The sequence below is a fragment of the Mastigoproctus giganteus genome, chromosome 3 (assembly GCF_048544385.1).
Source record: "Mastigoproctus giganteus isolate SK-2022 chromosome 3, ASM4854438v1, whole genome shotgun sequence".
NCBI lineage: Eukaryota > Metazoa > Arthropoda > Arachnida > Uropygi > Thelyphonidae > Mastigoproctus > Mastigoproctus giganteus.
The window spans coordinates 250,373,563-250,396,009 of NC_143577.1; the positions used below are offsets into that span (position 1 = coordinate 250,373,563).

Sequence of the window (22,447 nt, forward strand, 5' to 3'; positions counted from 1 at the left end):
TGATAGAATAATTTGTTTATAAAGGATATTGTTCATATTTATATTGAAGTTTCACTGCTCTGAAACTGCATTTTGCTAGTGATTTGTATTGAAGTTATTAATATTACAATTGCATTTAATTTAAATTCAGATTCTTCTGCAGAAGACATTCTACAACTGTTGAAAATATTCAAATAATGCAGTAAACTGTTGTGCATGAAGATTAAGGAAGAATTCAGCAAAAAAAATAAATAAATAAATAAAGTCTGACCATAACTCCATTAAAAATTTGCTGCCAGGAGCATTAAGTTAAAGTGGACATTGCTCATGAATGAGAATATGAAGGTGGTGGTAAACGAAAATCTAAAAAGGATGAATGTTTAATGTAAATGGTTACCTTGTAGGAGAGACTTAAATACCATGTCATAACAATTTATGCACCCAGTTGGGTGTGAGCATCTAGCAAAAAGAGAAAGTGTGTAAATTTTTTTGGTTTACATAAGGTTTAATTATAAACACAAAGGAGGAAAATACAAAGTTAAAAGAAAATCTGTAGATAGTTATAGAATTAACTAAATACATAAAATATAAGTAGTATCTTAAAAATTATATTTGGTAAAACAGTCTTTAGTCAGAAGTTTAATCCTTGTAATTAGCTTATTATCTCAGATGTTGCTGAGTGGAAATCTATTGATTTCTTTGAAAATGCATCAAAAGGGCACTTATTTACATGGAATTTTGTTTGAAAAGAAGTACCACAATAATAGATTGAATTGGTCTGTCCCTATCAGTGTGAAAGATATCCACCTCTACTATGCTATGTTATAAGATTAAGGCGCACTAGTCTTCAAGTTGAATCCAGCTGGTTTTTCAGTAGGATCACTGGTGGTTAGCCCAGTCACAAAGTGGTGGCTTTTATTATTATATTTTTTTTTTTTTTTTTTGCTCTGTGCATCCAGAACATCAAGAATTTGTCCTTCAGCTTAAGTGCTGTTTATCATGCACTTAAGTGTTAGTGTACAAGAAGTTGAGGATCGTTTTATCTTTTGTTCTAGATTTCTTAATGACACTAACAAGAAATTTTTCTCGTGCTCCTTTGTATAAGTGGATCTCTGTGTCAGGAGCTGTTTCAGTCTTGCAGATGGGAATCTTATTTTGATGATATACCCATAAACAAAGGTTGCCACCTCTAAGTCCCTGAAACAACTACTTAACACATTTGCTGCCACTTATATTTGTGAGGGTCCTTTCTATGTGCTTTTTGTGTAACTTATAATATTTTTTCCTACATTCTGATTCAATATCATTCTTCAGTAAGTATTATCATTTTTTAGTAAAGAAAGTGTCGCATATCTGTATCACTGGTACAGAGAATGAACTTTATGCATATTATTGAATAATGCATATTATTGAACATGCATCCATGTGATAAAGGCCTGCACTCAAATTCTGGCAAGGTGGTTTACGTTTTGACTGCTTTGCAGTCAAAAGACCATGCAACCCCAGTGGCCACTGGGGTTGCATGGTTTTTTACCTTGTGAAAACTGCCTATTTTTGCCAGATGTTTCATCTGGAAAAATAGGCAGAGCCCATAGAATACATGAAAATTTACAGAAACAATACACTGATACATCATGGCTTTAGTTGCTTGTTAAAAAAAAAACAAGCACAAAAACATTTTGAACAAAATCGCCACAGGTTTTGCAAGAAAATATTTCTAGTTTATATCAGTTTTATTACATATTACCAGTTATATTATGTATTCAACTTCACTTGATATTTCACTGTGGCTCTTTGTGATAATCTGCAAAGCAGTCGAAACAAAGTGCTGGCTTCTCTGGACACTTCTTGCAAATTAAAGAATTAAAATTCAGCAAGCGTAATCTTCAAAAAATTTTACCTTTTCTTGTGGAAAATACTAAACTAGATAAAATAACTTCAACATAAGAAAGGAACTTTGATATATGAAACTGTGATCAAGTATATAGCTCTTATAGCACCCTCTAGACAGGGTGATTGATATTAAGCAAAATCTTAGCCATAATGCAAATAGCCCATGTTCAATCAGTGTGTCAATACTGATCAGTTGTTCAATTCATATTCCTTTCCTGTTACAGTGCTCATTTGTTGACCACAATTGAATGAATGCATATTTATTCTTCCGGCAGCAAACGTATTAACACAGAATTCCAGTTATTCAGCTCACTGGCAAAGAAGCAGTCTAAATTAATTGCTCAAAACTGTGAAGGATGTTATCTGTAGGTCACAGCAAGAAAAAACTGGCACTTTATTTCAGTGAACACCAGATGGAAATCAAAAAAGGCAATACAGTGGCCTTGACTATGCTGTATATTTTGTAAATTAGATCACAGATGGGACTTCCCCAACATCTTAAGTCTCCCCACTGACTATCGTGCAGGCTTCTCCACCTCATTACTTCAGTTCTTTAAGCCATACCAGTCACTTCTCCCAGCCTTGTCTACATATGTGTGTATAAGTATGTATTTGACTCTATGTAATTTATATTATAGGGCTGACAAACATGTCCAAAGGCCTTTTGATCAATGGTGACACTGTCGGCATGTTCAAGAGCAGAATACTGGCCCAGAGCAGTCCTTGTAGTTGATGATGCCAAAGTACAGAGCAATCCAACTCAAACAATGACAACCCTGCAGTATTGAACTGGACTCATCAACAGCCACAATGAGAAGATTATCAAGGATCATCACACAGACTTGGGTCAATGCTACCTCTTAGGACAGTGCTACCTCTTGGGTAGCACTGTCCTCCCCTTATCGGGTGGAAAAAACTTGAGTTCGAATCCCGTCAGTGACGTGAGGCATTTTTATGGATCTTTTTCGTGGCTGTGTTAGTTGGTTGCAGGTGAGGGTAGCATGGTTTTTTCTCACAGAAACTTGGGTTTTCCTCCAGAAAACAGCAAATCAATCAGAATACATGCAATGTACACACACAATATATACTGTGCAATATGGCTTACAACGGACCAACCAACTGAACACAGCATTAGCAAAGAGCTTATCCAACCGTCCCAACAAATCCATAATCTTGATATGACAAATCACAAGGAATTGCGACCTTCAGTTTTCCCACCGACTATTGTGCAGACTTCTGCACCTCATTACTTCAGTTCTTTAAGCCATGCCAATCACTTCTCTCAGCCTTGTCCACATATGTATGTATATATACAGCTTTTGTTTCAATGTCTAAGTATTTCAGGATCATGAATGTCCTGATATTCAGGACATTCATGCTGTATTGCATTGAGCATTTTATCTTCAGCCTATAGTGACAGTGCTAGATTTTGTTCTGCACAGTCATTTAAATATTTGTGTTTTTGTTATTTGTGTATACAGGTAGTTCCCAACTTTACGAGTTAATTCGTTCCTAGTGCACACTAGTAAAGCGGAATTTATTTCCCATAGACATAATGTTAAAAACAGGGGTTACATTCTCGACAATGAAATTAGCTAGCTAATTAGTTTGTTTAAACAATGATTTTCATTTCTTTAGATAAATCATCTAAAGAAATGAAAACGTAGCTTGTAAAATCAAGCAAATTATAATAATAAAGAAATTATTTATGACTTACAAATGGTAAAGAATGTTTATTCTTCATCATTGACTAAATGCACACTCATTGATCCCTCACTATTGGCTCTGCACTCGTTGGTTTGTTGCACAAGGAGTGGTCTTCTTCTGAAATGCTCTGAGGTGTTTGTTTCAAAAATAATCTTTTCTTTTCTTTATAAATTTCACAATAGCATGCATAAGCATTTTTTTAAACGGCACGCACAAATTGCAACTAACATGATTTGCACGGAGTAACAAGTTTACGAAGCTTAAAAAAAAGGAACAAAGAGAAGATTCAGAAAATTTATTTATGTTTTTTATATAATTGAAGATTTCAGTAAAGGGGAAACACATTTCATCATAATAATGTAAAAAAACGCACAATTCAAGCTATCAGTATTTTTGCAAATGCAATAACATCGAGTTTATATATAATATCTTTATTGCAGGCAGTGAATGGTTACATGGATGCTACCATGTAATTACTATCCTTTTATAATTATATTAACAAAAAAGCCCAATAAACTGGGGAAGTGCAAATTGTTTTTACTGTTTTGTGGTCGGGATCTGCAGAAATGTGCTTTAAAAAAATATCTTAAAGGCGTTCAAAATTGATTTTTATAACAGAACATATGATAATGATGAAAGTGTAGTGCATTTTAATGATTTGAATTGGTAACTAATACAATTTACACTATAAAAATGACCTTTTTAGAGAGATAAATAGTCTAGTTATGTAGTGAAAATTTCAACTTCCGAGGTCTTGAAATGAATTACCAAAAAATGTGTTATTGCATTCATAGTGCCTCTAGAACGGATTAATATCGTGAAGTGGGGTATGCTGTATTGTATAGCTATGTGCGTGGTTTGAAATGCGGTATTTATGAATGTTTAACATTCATTTTTTGCAGTTGTTAATATTTTAAATTTTGTTGATACTTGGAAAAAAAAAAAAAAAAAACTCGTAAACCCGGGAACTCGTTAAGCGGGAACTGCCTGTATTCAAAAACTGTGTGCAATTTCTATTCATCTCTGAGAAAGTGGAGCAGTTGTGGAATCTATGAAATATCAGGTTCAGGTAATTATATATACCTTTCAGTTTATATGTTGGTATAAGCACCTGCATGTGGATATAGGATTCACTATATCAACATCAGTCTCCAGCTGTTACGATAAACATCCACATATAGTTTAGAATGCTTCCTTTATTCACCAAGTCAAGCAAACTTATGAAATATGAAGATAATTTGAAGGAAAAATAGATGGTAATAGGCCAAGAGGTAGACCATGAGGAAGGTAAATTGGATATCAAAGTGAACATTATAAGAAAGAAGGTTTACTTCTTCTGTGGCTAAAGATCTAACAGGTGATATTATATATCATAGAGGAAAATAGTGAATAGGGAAGGGATGGGTCTGATTTTTTACTGTCACAGTGACCTGTATTGTTTGTAACAGATTTGGATGATACTGATGCTAATTTGAACTTTGAGCAGGTATATGTTTTAATCATAACAATAGACACATTGGAGCATAGACTTCACAACTTCCACAACTGCTCCACTTTCTCAGAGATGAATAGAAATTGCACACACACACAGTTTTTGAATACAGGCAGTTCCTGCTTAACGAGTTCCCTGGTTTACGAGTTTTTTTTGTGAATTGGCTTTTAGGATAAATGGCAAGAAATAATTGAAAATTGGAGACTAAAAATTTATTCTCAATTCTGACACTGTATTGAATAATAATGCCAAAAATTACCTTTAGAAACAACAGCTTTGTTATGAAAGAAAAGAAAAAAATTCCTCTAACTGCAGTTTTTTTTTTGCTTGCTTGCTTGACTGATAGTTGACACCTTTATGGAGAATTATGGCTATTTTTTTTATTAAGCTTTTGCTCCAAAACAGAGCCTTAAAGCATTTTTTACATTTTCTATAAAGTGTTTATGTATAAAGTATTTTTGATACTTCTCCATTAAAAAAATAATTAATGATGCAAATGCTGGGCTTTTATCATACTTTATGAATGCTAAAATTTTCATAGTTTTCAAAAAATATAAGTTTTTCTGTGTTGGTTAAAGTGACCAGACATCCTGGATTATGTGGGACAGTCCCAGATTTAAGTTGTTTGCTCACATTGCAGACTGTCACAGATTGGACATGTTGCCTCCGTACTTATATCATGAATCATGATTTTTATATCACATGATGTGCAAGTTAATAGAAAGATACAATGAAGTTAATTGTTGCAGATGAAGAAGAAAGCAGGCTTTTTTGACAAGATATCATATTTAAAAAATATGCTGATGATTTAAAAATAAAAGAATGGAATGACGAGAGAATTCCAAGGGACATACCATGCAGACATTTTAAAAGAGTAATTAGATTTGCATTATGTTTGCTGGGAACCTGTGATGCCACGGAAAGAGTTTTTTTTTGGTAGTAAATAAGTTGCGAATGTCAGAAAAAACACAACTGACCTTTGAAAGCAATACTACAAGTTAAGTCTAGTTTTGTTAATTCTTGTGAAGAATTTTACGAAGAAATAGCAAATAATGAAAAATTACTAAGAAAAATTCACTCCACAGTAAAATGTATTTAATTATATTATTTAATTTCTGTTGTTTTTATTGTTAAAAGAAGTATGTATATTTATTATTATTATTTCACAGAAATACCTGTATAATATAGGTATTTTATAAGAAGTGTGATATTTTATTTTATAAGTTTAGTTCAAAGAAGTATAGGTATTTAATTTATATTTTGCATATGAATAGTTTTTTATAAATAAAAAATTTAAAGAAATATGTGTATATTGTTTTTTTGTGGGGGGGGGGTTGTAAAATTGATGTCCTGCATTGGAATACTAATTATCTGGTCACTTAGTGTTGGTTGATGCTGTATGCCCAGTGTGTCCACTCAAAGGTTAATTCTGATTACTGTCATAAACTCAATCCTTTCTAATTTTGTCAATACTTGCAAACCTTTTGGATAATGTTTTTGTCTTATGTGGATGAAATCAGTTCTTGCTAATACCTTTTGAATAATCTGTTTTTGTCTTTGTGGATACAAAATTCAAGGGTAAGATTGTGTACAAATATTTATTTAAAAATGGCATTAAATTTTATAGTCGAATTTTTAATCATTAATGTAGGAATTCTTTCTTCTTTTCAAGAATAAAGACTTGTATATCTTTGTTTAACAATAATAAATTTAAATTTACACACCAATTCTCTAAAAGTTTGATTTGGGAACTGCCTTTAAGCTTGTGCATTAGTAGTCAGGTTTTGTTAATGTGTTACAAGTGTTATTTAAAATGTTTATTATTATTATTTATTTACATAAATTATTCTTAAAAACTGCCACTCCCCTTCTTGTTCATATAACCCAAGCAATTTCATGTTTTTATCATCATTCTCATTTTATGATTTATATGAATATTAATAAGTAGCACAGTTTTTACCACACCACAATGATGAAATGGTCAACTTTTGAAATCTCTCATAAGATGCAGGCAAGTAGCAGTTATATTCTTGATTCAATTATGTGAATTTTTAATAAAAACAATTCATTTATTTAATCTCGATTATTGTCACTAACTTGATTAAAATAGCACTTATTAACAAAAACTCCCTTGCCAGTGATAAGCTTTCTAATAATATAACATTCGCATTTCTAGGTGGTGCACTGTGGAAAGAGAAAGAAAGCAACAACAGTTGTTTACACAATATTATTAATCTGATTATCTTGGTATTATATACAGGTTAATGAAGAAAAGATACAGCAGTTTTGAACAGTCATATTTTTTGATGTTTTTCACTGGCACTAATGTACTAAGACTGTTGGCACTAATGTAATTAAAAGTCTTACTAATGTACTAAGACTTTTAATGTACTAAGACTGTTGGAGATAAGAACATAGCATATCATAACTGGCTTGTATCTAAATCTCATATTATAAATTTTAAATTTATATTAAGTTGGTTTCATTAAACGTACAGGACATGGGAGTTTTAAAAATTTTAAAAAAATTTAAATTTTTAAAAATTCAGGCAAAAACATATTCAGTATATTATTCAGTATGGTCCCTGTGCATCCAAGGCCATTTGCAGATGTCGATTGAAGATTATGACAACTGCAGCCAGTGTTTCTTCAGAGATAGCCTCCACAAGCTCTGTGATTTCACCTTTTAATCAACATCTGCAAATGGTCTTGTGTTCCCTCCCCCATGTGCACTCTGTGAAACACTGCACCTAGTGTACTGAAGATGACAACCCAGGTGTGAACCAATGTAAGTGGGAGTGAAGTGTGACATGCACATCACACAGAGGAATAACCCCCCCTTTGTTTCACCAGGTATTACTAGGTGGTAGATGACATTGTCCAGTGTAGTACTGCCACTTTTCTTACTGGAGGCAAGTTTAGTCTGGAGCAAAGCCTGATAACCCCATGCAATATGAGTAATGTAATATCTTTTGAGGTTAAGATGGGCACTGTGCAAGATCCAGTATTCCTTACATTCAAGGTATAGCTCTAAAACTGTTTTGCAGGATGGCATTGGGTAATCCACAAAACTGAACCTATTGGTAACTCTCTAGGTAGCATCTGGATAAGCTATTGTATAATCTCACCACCTGTATTCTGCTTACTAGTGACAGTCAGAATGCAGTTCAACAATTCCTCCTGTGTATGCAAGAGGCATTGTTGAGGTCATGTTAAGGAGCTGAATATATTCTTGCTATCTGTGCTATAAACTATATACTCAAATCTGTGCTATATGCTATATACTCAAAGATTTCATTAATTCTTGTGTGCCCCCCACTTTACTTTATCTACTGGATGCATCATGAAAAGTCAAACTAATAGAAACAAACATCTGCAAAAAGGTCTAAACCTCCCAAAAACTCTCATTCATTTCACAAATATATGTGGTCTCAGTGATGTCCATTTTCACTTACAATATGCCAATTCCCGGTTACTTTTTCTGACAGTCTTGATTATCAGTTTCCCTAATTGTTCTTTCAGTGACTCCATTTGCTTCAGAGTGGTACTTGTGCACATGTCTGCTCTGATATTCCTTAGCAGAAACTTCCTAATGTAGATTCTCCTTTTTTTTTTTATCAACTCTGGCTTAAAATCTCTCTATTCCAGTCTGTCAATTAATCTTCTATCATTCTCCCACTTCTGCTACTCATTCAGAACTCTTTGACTTCTTTGAAAGTCTACTTTCTTCAGTCTAACTTTCCTAAAAGTGAGGTAATTTTCCTTGGTGATTTTAATGTACTAAGACTGTTGGAGATAAGAACATAGCATATCATAACTGGTTTGTATCTAAATCTCATATTATAAATTTTAAATTTATATTAAAATTCATATTACAATTTTAATATAAAATTTAAATTTATATTAAAATTCATATTACAATTTTAAAACAATTATTAATTGATCCAAATTTGATTTTTGAGTACAACTAGTATAAAACTTGTTTCTTGTCAAATGGTAGTTGAGCCTTCTGATTCTTTGCCAAAGCTGTAAGTTGCAACATCTGTCCATCTTTATTTCCATCTCTGTTACAACCTGGTGATTCTATTGTATACAAAGATAGTATGAACCAGAGCTGTAATGCTCAATACGTTCTACGTTAATATCAATATTTGTAAAATAATAAGAGAAGTTTTCCTCAATATAGTACGTAGAACACTTCCGTATGATACTCTCCAGAAATTAAAACGAAAAAATCGAAAAACTTAGAGTAACAAATAATTAAAAAATTTTTTTTAAATAATTAAAAATCAGTTTAACAAAATTAAAACTCAATTTAACACAATTAAAAATCAATTTAACGCAATTAACGAAAAAATTGATGAAGGAAAAGAAAAATTGTTTTGCAACTTTTTTGTTAATTGTGTTAAATTGAGTTTTAATTTTGTTAAATTGATTTTTAATTATTTTTAAAATTTTTTAAATTATTTGTTACTCTAATGTAAGTTTTTTTGATTTTTTTCGTTTTAATTTCTGGAGAATATCATATGGAAGTGTTCTATATGATATTCTATATCAAGGTAAACTTCTCTTATTATTTTACAAAAATTGTATACAAAGTTAGCAATAAATCTGACATATTAGCATCCTACTTTTTTTCCAATTTGGGTATTCGTGATTGTGAGAAGAATAATTGTGAATAATCTTAATGCTAAGAAAGGTTCAGGTGCAATTTGGTAGTCTGTTTTTCTCTGACTGCTAACTGCAGGTGAAGGAAGATTGCTCTCTGTCTTCCAACTTCTCAATTAATGCTAGTGTTCCCTATGGTTCAGTTCTTTCCCTCACTTCTCTTTTCCATTTATCTATTAATAACCTTCTTTATCTCAGTGGAAATCATATCCATAGTCATTTATCTCTTATACTTCTGTTTTTCAGAACAACCTACACAATTGCAATCACAGAAATTTAAGTATAATATGAATGTATATTGTGTCTTTTCAGCCTTAAAACTATGCATGCTACTAAGTATTATAGGTTCTAATAGCTTTCATGTTTGGTATTTCCATTAAAAAAATAAAAAACTCCCATGTTTTATGCGTTGTTTAATGATACCAAAGTTACTAATGCCAGCTTGATATATCCAAAACTGTTGCATCTTTTATTGATGTGGCCAATGTACAAAGTGATCAGTTTGTGAATTCATCACGAATCTCTGTTTTCAAACTGGCCAATATTGAATGTGCAGTTTATATATCTACAAAGTCCAAACATCAAATGTTCAGAGACCATTGTTTATATATACTAGAAATATTAGATATAAAAAATTTAATAAAGGCAATTTGTTTGAAAGAAGAATAAAAGTAATTGGAAAGAATTCCAAATCCAACTGTAAGCAAACCATAGTTTCATTTAAACATTTATAACCATTTCTATCTTCAAGTTGCATATTCCAAAAAACGGTGCCTCCATAGCCAGGTGGGAAGGAGCAGCAGTGCGTAGCACACGCTTCTTGATTAGACCGGGGTTTGAGCCCGTCACCACCAAATACAGAGGATGCGGAAAGGTCAGGGAATGACCACCGCATATCCCGGAGCAATATGGCCTTAGTTGCTAATGCTCCTAAAAACCAAATAACAAACAAACAAACAGCATATTCCAAACCCTTTATTATGCATGGTCATAAATGAACTCTGACTGCCAAAACTGTTGATCTCATCAACAGAAGGGATTTTTTGAATGGCAAGGGCTGTGAGAATCATATCTAGCAAATCTGATGGTTTATTGAAATAATTGTATTATTTTGGTGGAGCAGAAGATTTTAAAAACATTAATTGCATGGCTTTCTTCATGTGTTCAGGATGACATAGTGACAGAGCCATGGTTTAGGAAACACATTAGTGCTTTATCATTAATAATATATGTAAAAAATGAATCATTGCTATGTTACTTATCTTCATATTATTGTCAATAAGAGCATTCACTTTGAATTAATGCTGTAGTGAGTCATATTCTGGCAGTGATATGCCAGAATGTGACTCATTATCACATTCTGGCAAATCATTGGAGTTTATATGAGAATAATTCTCAGAACACCCTTCCTCTACTTTCTGAATTGTCTGCTAACGATTGTTATTTTTATAAAGAGTAGTCCTAAAATGCTAAAAGATATATATATATATATATATATATATATAATAATGTGTGACTTGTAAAATGGATTAAGAGTCTGGGAAAATGGAAATGAAAAGTACACAAGGTGCCTGAACTAAGAGAAGTTTAAGGGATAGTTGAAAATGGAAATGAAGTAGTGGTTAAACAGGTGAAAGAATTTGAAAAACCTAGTACAAAAATAAACTGGGACTGAGGAAGCAAAAAAAAATAAAATTAAAAAAAAGTAATAAATAAAAATAATAAAAAACAAACAAAAAAAAATAAATAACACTATATTCAGATATGGGAGGGCAAATTTAGCAAGAGGTCAAATCAGGGGATAGCAAATATGCATAAACTGAATATGGTAGATGAAAAAATGATACATAGTCAGGAAATTCATCAGGGGACTACTCCTGACCATGTACCAGGCACTGCATTTCCAAACTTGTCTGTAGTATTAGAAAAAGGGGGAAGCAAATATGCAGCCTTTATTGTAATACCTTGTCTATTAATATTGCAATAGAGGCTGCATATTTGCTTCCCCCTTTTTCTAATACTACAGACAAGTTTGGAAATGCAGTGCCTGGTACATGGTCAGGAGTAGTCCCCTGATGAATTTCCTGACTATGTATCATTTTTTCATCTACCATATTCAGTTTTTGCATATTTGCTATCCCCTGATTTGACCTCTTGCTAAAATTGCCCTCCCATATCTGAATATAGTATTATTTATTTGTTTATTATTATTATTATTTTTTTTCCCTTCCTCAGTCCCAGTTTATTTTTGTACAAGGTATTTCAAATTCTTTCACCTAACCACTACTTCACTCCATTTTCAACTATCCCTTAAACTTCTCTTAGTTCAGGCACCTTGTGTACTTTTAATTTCCATTTTCCCAGACTCTTTATCTATTTTACAAACCACACATTATTTATATCCTTTTGCTTCTTTCACTGCTGCACTGCGCGTTTTGGAGCATTAGACATACTATAACTTTTATTATTTTCCTCTTTCTGCTTATTTTGCTTCTTAACAGTTGTTTGGTTTTTTTAGGAGCATTAGCAACTAAGGCCATATTGCTCTGGGAATATGCGGTGGTCATTCCCTGACCTTTCCTCATCCTCCATATTTGGTGGTGACGGGCTCGAACCCCGGTCTAATCAAGAAGCGTGTGCTATGCACTGCTGCTTCTTCCCACCTGGCTACGGAGGTGCCTCTTAACAGTTGTATATTACTAATATATGTATATACATACATATATGTATATATATATACACACACACACACACACACACACACACACATATACACACAGGGCAATTCGGAATTCTACCGACAAACTTTAAGAGGGTGTTCGGAGGAAGTATCTGAATGTTTTGAGATAGGGAACCCACGGGCGGTGAAGCCTCCTTACTATGTAATCGGACAAACATGCTGGGCCGTATACAAGTCAATAAGACACGATAATTGCATTATGGTGCATTTAATTATTACAGTAAACATGCTTTACAGTAGTTGTTCAAAATGTCGACCATGAAGATCGTGACAAAGTGTATGTGCCGCACCATCAACCGACGTACTTGCTCTAGCATCCCAGGTGTTGTGCTCACCTCCTTGCAGGCTGCGATAATACGAGCTATACTATTAAACAGATAAACTCCTATTACTCCAAATCATGGCTCTGGCGACCGTTGGTTCTTAATCTCAAAACATTTAGATAATTCCTCCAAACATCCCCTTAAAGTTTGTCAGTAGAGTTTGGAATCATCCTGTATATATATATATATATATATATATATATATATATATATATATATACATACAGGGTTGTTGTTAAAATTAAAGTATCCCTATGTAGAGCACTCCGAAGCGAGTTCTAAGGCTCATACTGAAGAGAAATTTTGACAACAGGTACAATAAAGAATGCGCTTGCTGTTTATTGGAAAAAAAAAAAATTAGTTACAAAATTTGTCACTGTATGCCGTGTAACTATCTTAGTTACAATTATGCAAATAACTTATATTATTTACATAATCGTCAGTTATTGCCACAGTGCCACTACTCAGCTCTATTGTACTGTATAAAAGCAAAGCAGTCTCTTCAAAATCATACAGTAGATGTTTGCCTGCACTACAGCAGCAATGCCAACAATGTTGCAGGAAAAGGCACTACCAGGGAAGTGGTACCATCAGAACAGCAACAATGTAGCTGCGGCTATCAGAGAATTCTGCCGTCAGAAGTGCATAAGGCGTGGGCCTATGATTGATTGTTTGTGCTGTCCGCAAAATAATTGCGAAATTTGGAGTGACAGGACATCTTGGTGTTCGATTAGGTAGAGGTCGAAAACAAGTGGACTCCTCTCATGTTGAAGATGTGGCTATGGCTATCGTGTATTTATCAATCAGTCTCCATGTAGTAGCACGTGTGCCAGCTGTTTCTCGTGAGGTGGACATGCCATATTCCACTGTAAGGTTAGTAATGTGTCAGATGTTGCGGTACTATTCTTACAAGGTGCACATGCTACAGCAGCTAAACATGGTGATGCAGATATTCGTTTCACATACACACTTCAGTTTCTGGCCCAAATGACAGTGGATATCACTTGGCCATGGAACATCCTTTGGAGTGATGAAGCCCACTTCTGCTTAAATGGACAAGTGAATATGCACAACTGTTGCATTTGGGCAACAAGAGGTCCTGTTGCATTTTCCAAAAGTGACAGTGTGGTGTGGATTTACAGCCACATTCATGATTGGGCCATATTTTTTTGAACAGGTAACATTGACTGGACCCCACACCTGTCCCATCACTGGACAGCAATATTATGTAACATTGGCAAATTTCGTAATACCAGAGCTGCAACAATGTGGGTGCCTTCAGGATACCATATTCATTCAAAATGGTGCACCACCACACATCCACCGTTGTGTCCAAAGCTTGCTAAGGCAACATTTTTTTTTAACAGATGAACGAGTCATCAGCCGTTGTTTCCAGACATCTTGGCCACCCCAATCACCAGACCTCAACCCATTCAACTTCTGGTTGTGGGGTTTTTGAAGAAACGGGTGTATCGGGAAGGATGTCAAACTCTGGCAGATCTGAAGGACAGCATTAGATGTCATGTGCTGGCTAATCCAGTTGACATGTTACGTTCTGCTGTAGAAAATGCTGTTCTTCGAATGGAAACCGTTGTTGACCAAAATGGAGGACACATTGAACAATTGTAGCGCTGTTCAAGTGATTTGTGTTGCCACAGCACCATATAGTGACAAATTTTGTAACAAATTTTTTTTTTTTTTTTTTTTCAATAATGGCGAGCACATTCTTTATTGTACCTGTTATCCAAATTTCTCTTCAGTACAAGCCTTAGAACTCTCTCCAGAGCCCTCTACATAGGGATACTTTAATTTAAACAACCCTGTATATATATGGTGTAGGGAAGGCGGGTTTTGAAATTAAAACAACATAATTTGTAATTATGTTTAAGTTATACCATTTATATAAGTAATAATTATTAATTTTTAATTATTAAACTTATGGTTTTATATATCTCCTTAAATTTATAATTATTAAATAAACTGTATATGCACCACTCAGTGGATAATTTGTATAGGATCATCATTTCCTCCAAAGTTTTTGTCAGTAATAAAAACTATAATTCAAATATTCAGACAATAATTCAAATTTGTTGCTTCCTTAAGATCTTAAAATTCACCAACTCAAATATAATTCATTCATCCAAATTAGCAATTACTGAGGTGGTTTCAGTTTCGAGTTAAGAGGGATTAGTTATATATGGGATATCAAGAATGTTTGCAGTTTATTTCCTACATCTGTTCCATTGGTTACTCTTCCAATGCTGAGCTTTGGTTTCAATAAGTATTTCACATTTTACAAATTGTTCTCTTATAGTTTTGGTCAGTAACCTTTCCTCAAGTAGTTACTGCTAGGAATTATGCTTGAATCTTCAATATCTGGAAGTCTTGTGATTTGGTTGAAATTTTTTGGATTTTGAGTGGTCATATTCTAGTAGATAAATAGTCCAAAATTAATGTAAAGAAAAAAAAAAAGTGAAAATACTCCATTTCTATATTGTAATTTAAGGCACATAGTTGTAAAAGTATGTCCAACATCGAAGAGAGTAAGATTCAACAAATAGATATTTATTGTGACAAATGGGCCTGGAGTACTGGGGTCCATAGTTTAACAGATATTTATTTAAAGTATACCCAGTATAAAATAAAATAAAATATTTCCAGAAGCTTTCGGAACTCGTGTCCCTTTCTCAACTGATAAAATTTTTTTTTAAATACGCTACAAGCAAAGTGTGGCACGTTACTCATTCGTCATTGTTGTAGCACGGACGTGTGCTGCCTTGCGCCAGTGATCATCCATCAATAAAACGGTTGTCTCCAGGATTGGATGTATACGCATGCCTTTCTGGCGATTTAATGCCTTAGGGTTGTTCATTATGTTTAGTGACTCTAGCCATAGGCGGTGGCGAAAGTGTCGCGCGTGGTCCACTATCTCAAAGTCGCGCTTGGGGTCAAGATCGTGGTTGGTAGCCCAAAAATGTTCTGCAAGCGCGGACTGGTCAGTTTCGGCAAGCCGGATTGCTCTGTCGTGTTCCGTGAGGCGATCCTGGAGACGTCTCGATGTCTCACCCACGTAGCAACTGTTACAGGCCCTACAGGTGATACGGTACACTACATTGCTGCGTAAGACAGGTGTGACAGGGGTCTTCACACTGGAGACAAGTGAACGTAGGTTCCTACCTGGTAATTGTACACATTTTATGTTGTAACTTCTCAGGATCTTCGAGATACGTCCTGACACTCCTGGATAGTACGGAATGTAGGCGGATGATATGCCGACTTGCTTCGGAGGTCTTGGGTTGGAAGTAAGTTCTTGTGCCTGTAACAAGCATCTGTTTAGTACATGGGATGGATAACCGCATCTGGTTAAGTCCGCCTTCACACGGGAGATCTCGTTACGTCTAATTGTGTCGGTGCTGGAATGGCTCCAGGCCCTGGAGAACAGGGTGCGGGCAGTGCTATTGAGATGGCTTGGAGCGTGGCCGGACCCGTAGTTGGTGAATTGACCGCACCACATGGGTTTGCGGTATACTGAGGTCTCTAGATGTGGGCCTACGCGATGCACTAGCACGTCCAGAAACGGGAGCGAACCGTCCACCTCTGATTCTACGGTAAACTTGATGAAATTGGATAGAGAGTTGAGGTATTCTAGTAGTACCGTTTCAGAACCACGTGGTATTATGGTAAAAATATCGTCGACGTATCTACACCACGTTGTAATAGGTGTAGGTGGGTTCTGGTGTATCTGCTTCTCCAGATCTTCCATGGCGATGTTAGCTACTACGGAACTGACAGGGGCACCCATAGCAGTGCCATGTACTTGTTTGTAGAGTGAGTCTTCAAAGGTGAAGATGCTGCTAGAGAGGCATAGGTTGAGGGCGGTACAGATGTCATCAGTGGATAGTGACGTCCTGGATTGGAGGCTTAAGTCGCTCTCAAGAAGCCTTCTGGCGCATGCACGGCCTGTTGGACGGGAATCGAGGTGAATAAAGAAACCACGTCAAATGATGCCATGATAGAGTTATCAGGGATTGAAATGTCCTTAATGGTGTTAATGAATTCACTGCTGTTTTTAACGGTGTGAGATGTATTACCTATAAGAGGCGAGAGGAGGCTCGCGATGTGTTTGGACAGTTCATACGTTGGGGCACTGCAGCAAGACACTATAGGTCTGAGAGGAATACCCGGTTTATGGATCTTTGGTAATCCGTAGAATTGCGGTAGTTGGCAGCCAGTAGCACGCAGAAGATGGTGAGTCGTGGTCGGGATCTTCTTATCTTTAAGCCATGTGTGGACAAGTTTATTAACATTTGCTTCCAGACGTTTCAAGACTTTAACGGGAGGATCAGGTAGAGGTTCATATACGTTAGGATCGAGTAATAGGGCCAAGGCTTTCTCTCGGTAGGCTGATCGGTCCAGCACAACAGTCCGGCGCCCTTTATCCGCAGGAAGTACAACGATGGAGTTGTCTTTTCTTATAGATGACAGGGCGGCACGTTGGCGGTGGTTGAGGTTTGAGCACGTTTTTCGAGTGTTGCGGAGGACTGCGGCAGTCTTGAATCGGATCTCGTTGGCAGTTTCTTCGGGAAGGTTGGTAATACTGGCTTCTATACCCATAGCGAGCTGTGTGATGGGAGGTTTCGATGGTATAACGGCGAATTTCATACCGTTTGATAAAACACTCAGCTGCTCGTTGGACAGTTGTTTGTTACTTAGATTCAAGACGAAAGAAGTCGTGTCGTCTGAACGAGTGTTCGTCTTTAAGGAGTTAGTTTCTATGCTCAAGTTTATGAACTTGCGCTGTTGAAACGTCTGGAAGCAAATGTTAATAAACTTGTCCACACATGGCTTAAAGATAAGAAGATCCCGACCACGACTCACCATCTTCTGCGTGCTACTGGCTGCCAACTACCGCAATTCTACGGATTACCAAAGATCCATAAACCGGGTATTCCTCTCAGACCTATAGTGTCTTGCTGCAGTGCCCCAACGTATGAACTGTCCAAACACATCGCGAGCCTCCTCTCGCCTCTTATAGGTAATACATCTCACACCGTTAAAAACAGCAGTGAATTCATTAACACCATTAAGGACATTTCAATCCCTGATAACTCTATCATGGCATCATTTGACGTGGTTTCTTTATTCACCTCGATTCCCGTCCAACAGGCCGTGCACTGCGCCAGAAGGCTTCTTGAGAGCGACTTAAGCCTCCAATCCAGGACGTCACTATCCACTGATGACATCTGTACCGCCCTCAACCTATGCCTCTCTAGCAGCATCTTCACCTTTGAAGACTCACTCTACAAACAAGTACATGGCACTGCTATGGGTGCCCCTGTCAGTTCCGTAGTAGCTAACATCGCCATGGAAGATCTGGAGAAGCAGATACACCAGAACCCACCTACACCTATTACAACGTGGTGTAGATACGTCGACGATATTTTTACCATAATACCACGTGGTTCTGAAACGGTACTACTAGAATACCTCAACTCTCTATCCAATTTCATCAAGTTTACCGTAGAATCAGAGGTGGACGGTTCGCTCCCGTTTCTGGACGTGCTAGTGCATCGCGTAGGCCCACATCTAGAGACCTCAGTATACCGCAAACCCATGTGGTGCGGTCAATTCACCAACTACGGGTCCGGCCACGCTCCAAGCCATCTCAATAGCACCGCCCGCACCCTGTTCTCCAGGGCCTGGAGCCATTCCAGCACCGACACAATTAGACGTAACGAGATCTCCCGTGTGAAGGCGGACCTAACCAGATGCGGTTATCCATCCCATGTACTAAACAGATGCTTGTTACAGGCACAAGAACTTACTTCCAACCCAAGACCTCCGAAGCAAGTCGGCATATCATCCGCCTACATTCCGTACTATCCAGGAGTGTCAGGACGTATCTCGAAGATCCTGAGAAGTTACAACATCAAATGTGTGCAATTACCAGGTAGGAACCTACGTTCACTTGTCTCCAGTGTGAAGACCCCTGTCACACCTGTCTTACGCAGCAATGTAGTGTACCGTATCACCTGTAGGGCCTGTAACAGTTGCTACGTAGGTGAGACATCGAGACGTCTCCAGGATCGCCTCACGGAACACGACAGAGCAATCCGGCTTGCCGAAACTGACCAGTCCGCGCTTGCAGAACATTTTTGGGCTACCAACCACGATCTTGACCCCAAGCGCGACTTTGAGATAGTGGACCACGCGCGACACTTTCGCCACCGCCTATGGCTAGAGTCACTAAACATAATAAACAACCCTAAGGCATTAAATCGCCAGAAAGGCATGCGTATACATCCAATCCTGGAGACAACCGTTTTATTGATGGATGATCACTGGCGCAAGGCAGCACACGTCCGTGCTACAACAATGACGAATGAGTAACGTGCCACACTTTGCTTGTAGCGTATTTAAAATTTTATCAGTTGATAAAGGGACACGAGTTCCGAAAGCTACTGTACTGAAATTGTACTTATATTTCATTTTATACTGGGTATACAATAAATATCTATTTGTTAAACTATGGACCCCAGTACTCCAGGCCCATTTGTCACTAGAGTAAGATTCGTTATATGGATAAGTATTATATTATACAGCTTGGTGAAATTAATTATTTCTCCTTCCAAAATATACTATATGCAGTCAATGAACCAGTGCCACAAAAAATTTAATACAGTTACTTCGCCAGCATTAAATAAAACTATCCCAGTGTCTTTAACAGTTAGAATTCAATTAACAGTTCGTGTAAAATGCAACCTTTTCCCTGATGGATAATGACCCATATTTGCATTTGGACTTGCTATAGTCCTCTGGGTCACTTGCTTTTTTTTTACGTGCCATATTTAAAGGAAAATATGAGTGAATGAGAGTTGCTGTGTCAATGTTGTTTACAAACATTACATTCTAAAAGTTGTGTTTAGCAACTGTGTTATTTAACTATAATGTAGTGGTTTGCAACCTTTTTTTTTTCGTAAGCAAACCTCTTGACTAATAATAGTTTTTGTGGTGAATCCTTCCCATAATAATAGTTTTTGCAGTGAAATCCCTCTTAATATTTAATAAAGTTTTAAAATAACTTCTTGAATGCATTGAATTAATTAAAAATAAAGCTTCACAGTAACACATGTATGGTGAAATCTAAATCTGCGATATCATCAGTAAGTGGTTAGGCCCACTTACTGATAATATTGCAGTATTGTAATATTAAAATGTAATTTTTGGAACTTAAAAAAAATTAAAATCATTTATGAAACTAATGAGACTTCTGAGTTTGTCTTGAAGAACACAGCACTTTAAAGTTTGCCTCAATAGGAGAGAGAGAGAGAGAGAGAATATAGTCTTAAGAAGTTGGAAGGAAACTAAAATAACGATAAGAACTATAGAACCAGCAATTTAAAAAGGTGCTGTTACTAAATTGTTCCTGTGAACTCCTAGAATTCTCTCACGAATCCCCTAAGTGTTCACAAACCATCATTTGGAAATTCCTGGTCTAATGCTTCATGGATAAATTGCAAAACCCAGGAACTCTTGAGTGATGTTGTTAAATATCAGTGAATCATTAATTTGTAAATTGCAGAAGATAATTCCATGTCTTTCTAGCAGATTTCCCATACACTTGGAGTGCAGTAAAAATTTTATGGCTCTGTGATGTAATTTTGACCATACATATTATCAGCTTTGACTTGCTGCCTGAGTAAATGTCCATCCCAAGAAATTCACTCATTTTTGTAAGAAATTTCCAGAAAGTGGGTAGTACAAGATAATGGATTGTCAGATTTCGAGATTAAATTGTACTCCAATGTTCTTTGAATCACTTTCTAGATAATCTTTGAAATTTTGATTGTCAACAGCACAAAATGCATTTGTGACCTGCAGAGCTCCTAAGATCAATGAACTTTCTCTCAGCTATATTATGTAATTTTGGTGTAGTTTCTTGACAATTTTTGGGAAAAATTATTGAACAAATTTGTCTTTATTGCATGCAGGCGAATTAAGAAATTTGTTTTAATAGATGCAGCACAAAAATAGCTTTAAAAATTGGAAGAAGAAGGTATCAGTTGGCCAGTGGTTGTCCGCTTTTGGCATACAAAAGCTGAAATTGAACAATACTTAAAAAAAAGCAATACATAAAAAAAATAAATAAATATATATATATATATATATATACAAAGTATTCAAAGTATTTTTGTTTACTGCAGCCTCCAGGGTTTCCCCTATTGCCGCAATGATTCTTGTAGGTTTTTTTTTTTTTTAAGCCGGCGAGTGTGTGTATGGGGAGGTTTTTGTTTGAGTGTTTGTTTTGTTGAGTGTTGTATGCCGGCACCTGGAGACTTTGCAGCCAGGAGGCAAGAACAGATATATCTTGCGTCCTGACTCCCGTCCCTAGCCACGTGGAGGCGCTCCAGGGAGTCTGGTTTTCACAAAAGGAGGTTCTTGAACCTCTATATGTTTATACAATAATATTAAAATAGAGATAAATATAGCAATAAAAGAGTAAATCATCAAGTGTGGATAGAGTTGGTTTAGTTGAGTGGGGATCAATTAATGGAGTGAATGTTTCTAGTGTGTTTTACATACAATATGGTAATAATTTAAAATAAGTTAAGTTTCGTCAGGAGATTAAAACATAGCGTGTGGATGAATTTAGATTTAGTTAAGGGGAGCAGTAAAGTGGTGGGTGTTTCTAGTGAGTTTAGCATGTTCAATGTTTAGGTTGTCCAATGATCTATACCAAATATTGGCCCTAGTAGGGGCCCATCCTGCCAGAAGAGGGCACGGCGTAACAATCAATTCCATGCACCTGCGGCAGCCACGACGGAGCCGCAGCGACAGACACAAACCAGTGCCCACAACCGCGGCACCCCCGGAGCCACAGCAAACCTGAACAAAAGTGAACACTTCTAAGTTAGTAATTACTACAATTTTACAGTTGACAATATAAATACTTGGCAAAACAGCCACTGTCGCAACAACACTACGGCCGAAGACACAACCAGTGTCCTTAACCACAGCGCTACCGCAACAGCAACTTAACAGTTCTAAGGTAGTTAAGAATATCTTATAATTATCATAGCTATACAGTTCACAGTTATCTTTGCTCGTCCTACAGGGTTTAATTTCATCTTGAGGGGAAGCACCGCATTCAAGACACACATTCTTGCAGGGCTCAATCCTGTCCTAGAGTGTGTGGAGATGAGTTCATTGTGTGTTTTGCGAGTAGAAGGACGGACAAGCCAGTGTGGCAGGGTAGTTAACGGGAAACATATATATATATATACAGTGCTTTTTTTGTAAAAAAAAAATAGGTGCCGGTACTCATTCTTTGCTATCAAGAAAAATTCCGTGCCGGCACGGGTGACACGGCTGGCACGCAGTGGGTGTCAGCCATGCCAGCTGCTTCCGTCTGTTAAGGATCACGTGACACTGGGCGAAGTCAGCACCTGTCAATCACGGCTGTATCGCTAGCAGTTGGTTCGCTATATCCGATACTGAATCTCGACCATTAATTTTATTAACACACATTTTATTAAAGCCGCCTCCGTAGCCAGGTGGGAAGGAGCAGCAGTGCATAGCACATGCTTCTTGATTAGACCGGGGTTCGAGCCCGTCACCACCAAATACGGAGGATGTGGAAAGGTCA

The 22,447-nt window shown here is 36.5% G+C and overlaps 1 protein-coding gene across 1 annotated transcript in view; it reads left to right on the forward strand.

The window, feature by feature from the left end:
* The window catches only part of LOC150089024 (zinc finger CCHC domain-containing protein 8 homolog), a 94,275-nt gene that overhangs the window by 4,369 nt on the left and 67,459 nt on the right, over positions 1-22,447 (forward strand). The window lies entirely within an intron of this gene.